This window comes from Theobroma cacao, chromosome 1 (assembly GCF_000208745.1).
Source record: "Theobroma cacao cultivar B97-61/B2 chromosome 1, Criollo_cocoa_genome_V2, whole genome shotgun sequence".
Lineage (NCBI taxonomy): Eukaryota > Viridiplantae > Streptophyta > Magnoliopsida > Malvales > Malvaceae > Theobroma > Theobroma cacao.
The window spans coordinates 32,310,633-32,314,497 of record NC_030850.1 but is presented as its reverse complement, the minus strand read 5'-3'; the positions used below and the strand labels follow the sequence as shown (position 1 = coordinate 32,314,497).

The window sequence follows — 3,865 nt, the reverse complement described above, 5'->3', positions numbered from 1 at the left end:
TGAACGAATCTATAAATCCGATTTCTAATTATTCAAGAGACAACTCTTCCATTTCTTTTTCCTTTTCCCTGTTTTTTTCCTTGGTTTGGACTGTTCTTTGTTTTCCTTTTTTTGTTTCTGAGATAAAATACTAAAGTATTTTGACCAAAATTAAGAGCTAAGTATGATTTTTGAGTTAAACTTTTGTGGCTCAGATTTGTACTCGACAATTCTTGACTAATTCCATGTGTTATTTTCATTTGGTTAATAGTTGATTGATGTCACCGTTTCATTGGTTCTACTTCCAAGGAGACTTCAACGTGAATCACCCAATATATTTAATTTGAGGACGGAGACATTTCCGGAATGATCCATGAAGTGTCTAGTACCCTATACACCATAGTCGGCAAAACTTATTGCCATTTGTATTAACAGTCTAATGTTAATTACCCTTTCCCCTTTTTCTAAAGAAAAAAAATTAAATTTAAAGAAAAACTATACTATACATCAACTGTGGAGATTTTAAATATCATAAATAAGTTTAAAACATTACCACTTATCATATTTCTATGACGCTATAATTAAAAAAATTAATTTTTAAATGTATTTGTGACAAAACCTTCCTTTTAAACTTATTCATCTGAAGCTACTAACTAACACAGTACCTAAAGGCCCAATCCTACTGAACAATCGAAGGCCCTGCATTTATCTCCTTTGAAAGTTGGACCCAGTTCATTCAAACTAACTCACTACTTGGGGCTTTGAGCTAAGTCGGATGAACTAATCAAGGCGGCAAAAGGCCCTAACGTCCATTCTGTAGAAAAGAAAAAGCAGAACAATAAAACGTTTCGTGCGTGAACGAGGGAAATTTTCTAGGAGTGAAAAGAGCCAAGCAGAGTGAGACTCCCTCCTCCTCCTACAAATTTGTTCTATCGAAACCTCTGATGCCTCTATAGTCCATAAAAGCTTTCTAAAGAAAGGAGAGTCACAATTTTGATTGAATAATCGTCTTACTCATGGATCTAAGCCAGGTAAAATCCCACCAAAATCCAAAGTCTTAATACAAAAAGTGGAATTTGATGCCGTTTAATCTCTCACCTCATGATATTACTAGTCACTATGAATCTTTTTTCTTCAGCTCTTGAAATTCAGTTTAAAATTGGATTCCAATCATCAGTGCTAGATATCAGATCTCTTGTTTTTTTGTGTCTTTGTCTGTTACGTGATTTAAGAATTCTTATTGTTCAGATTCATATATATATATATATTCTATTTTACTCTCAATGCAGCCCGTTGAAGAAAACTATGCAAATGCGAAAACATGCTTTTTCATGTGCTCTTCAAGGTGAACACGACATATCTTTTTGTATTTGTAGTTCTTTGTTTCAAGAATTGAGTGACTCGCCGCTCTCGACTGTAACTGCTTTCAGACTTTGTATTTGACAGGCTTCGGCTTTGGCATTTTACCTACTCTCTGCGCTGTTCACTGATAGCTTTGTTATCATCTTCGTGATCACTGTTGTGCTTGCTGCTCTTGATTTTTGGGTTGTCAAGAATGTCAGCGGCCGTATCTTAGTTGGGCTTAGGTGGTGGAATGAGATAAACGACCAAGGTGAGAGCGTGTAGAGATTTGAGTGCCTTGACGAACAGGTTGATTATTTACATTGTTACATTTGGTTATCCCATCTCATAATGTGCTTTATGGCAACATTTTATGAGTCTAGTCATTTCGTGTTTGTAATTTGTTTTTTTTCTCTCTATGCAGTCGTTAGCTCGTATTAACAAAAAGGATTCCTGGCTATTTTGGTGGACATTGCACCTTAATGTGAGTGATCATTGGGAAAATGGATTGAAAAGGACTTGCTGATGATTGTTGACTAGCTTTTGTGGATATATAAAACTTCCATCTTGCTGTTCTCAATGTACCCTAATCATCTATAATTGCCATGTATAAGTAATGATGTGCATACTGCATTGCAGGGTTAGGAATCTTTACAATCTTTTCATACTCTGATATACTTGAAGCATTTCTTTCTTTTGTTTTGTCCTTTTTCAGGCAGCTGCTTGGATCATTTTTGCAATATTATCGCTTCTAAGGTTTCAGGCTGATTATCTCCTGGTTGTGGGTGTTTGTTTGAGCCTTGGCATAGCCAACATCATTGGATTTACCAAATACCGTAAAGGTACGAGATTCTGCCATTTCAGATTTATAGTGATTTTAATGCTGTTATAATATTATGATAATTGTGCTGAAGAATGAGATAAAGGATGATAATGCTAGATTACACATCATGGCAGTCAAAGTGGCTAACCTGGTTTTGGTGGCTTGAGCAGGGCTCTTCAAGCCCGAAGTCCATTCATGCTCTGCTGCTGCCAGTAGCACTAAGAGAAGTTCACTGACTATGGAAAATCATTTTAACTAGTACTATATTTATTTAGAGAAAGTATTAACATGATCATAAAAACAGGATACTTTTCACTATAAATAATTTCCTTCCTAAGTGTGAAAGTTGTTTCTGGCTCTGCATCCAAATTTCCAGAGTTCAAAGTGGTGTTTGGAGCTGCCTTATCATTAGAAGTCGTTTGTTAACCAACTAAACTGCATACCATCCGTTCTGAGAAATAGCTGCATGTACTCTTTACCATTGATCATGTTCTTTTGTGCAATGTTTGAATAGAAACCATTATAACCATAGTTATCACCAGCTATCTGACAGCCCTACGTGAATGCAGGGAATGGGCTGCCCAGCCTGGCCAGTCCAACAAGAAGTTTATGAAGTTGAGGTTAAGGATATTAATTGCTCATTGGCTCATAGGGGGACTAGATTGGGCTTAAATTAGCTCTCTTGAGATAGCAAGAAGCTAAGAATTCTATATCGAACCTTGTCCAAGTTTTTTTTTTTAGTTGAACCTTGTCCAAGCGTTAAATCCAATACCGCACAAGTTTGTTCTCTACATAGAGATATATGGATAACATGTGATTAGATGTAAAATACAGACTATGCATGCTTAAAAAACAGAAATTTACAAGCACAAATCTCCAAAGATCACCTTAAATCTTGGATTTAGTTAAAGTTTGTTTTGATAGAGAACTGATTTATGCTACTGTTTTTCTTCGGGAAAAGGAGAAACGATCTATTGACTTGGTGGTGGGTCGAGGCCCCTTCTTGAATTCTAACTGGTTGGGTGGGTTTGTTTATTGGATTGAAGGTGAGCTGGGCTCAAGCTTATTACAGAGCTCTTGATTCCCAGTCTTAGTCTGACCTGAACCTTCTATGTGATGCTAATTCTCAGCTACAGTTTAGATCATTTCTTTGATCTGACAAAGTGCTTTTTCTAAATTCAGATGGCGTTTGCCTCTCGGACCATTGCTTCTCGTGTCTCATCTACAATACAGTCAGCATTTGGCGTGGTATAAGTTGTCTGAATGGCAAAGGATTTCATCAAATTTCATTGCCCAGATTGCTTAACTAAGATGTTAGGCAGTGAATACTATTTCCCCATAGGTAACCACAGAAATATACCGCTGTTCTTTTTTCATTTTTAGTGGTCAACATCAGGTAAATAATGGATTCACCTGCTCGAAATTTTCTAAAGCTCCTTTTGGTATATAAGGAAAGATGTGCAATTGTGATGATCTTTGCCAATAAGGAAGGAAAAAAGAAAACTTCAAATTACTATTTCTTTTTTCTAATTTCAATTGATCCCCCGATTGAATTTGTAACTGGTTCATATTCAATATCACATTCTTGTTCTATAGTTTGCTGAGTATAGGAGAATTCCAAATTTACTCTTCTAGTGCTGATTCTTCTCATGCCTGTACAAATGTAATGAAGTTCAGTAGTTGCTCTGCTTAAATTTGCTAATTTTTCCCTTTAGCCTTAGC

General features: G+C 36.1%; 1 pseudogene; it reads left to right on the top strand.

Annotated features, from left to right (window-relative positions):
• Positions 996–3,593, top strand: LOC18613753 (annotated as a pseudogene).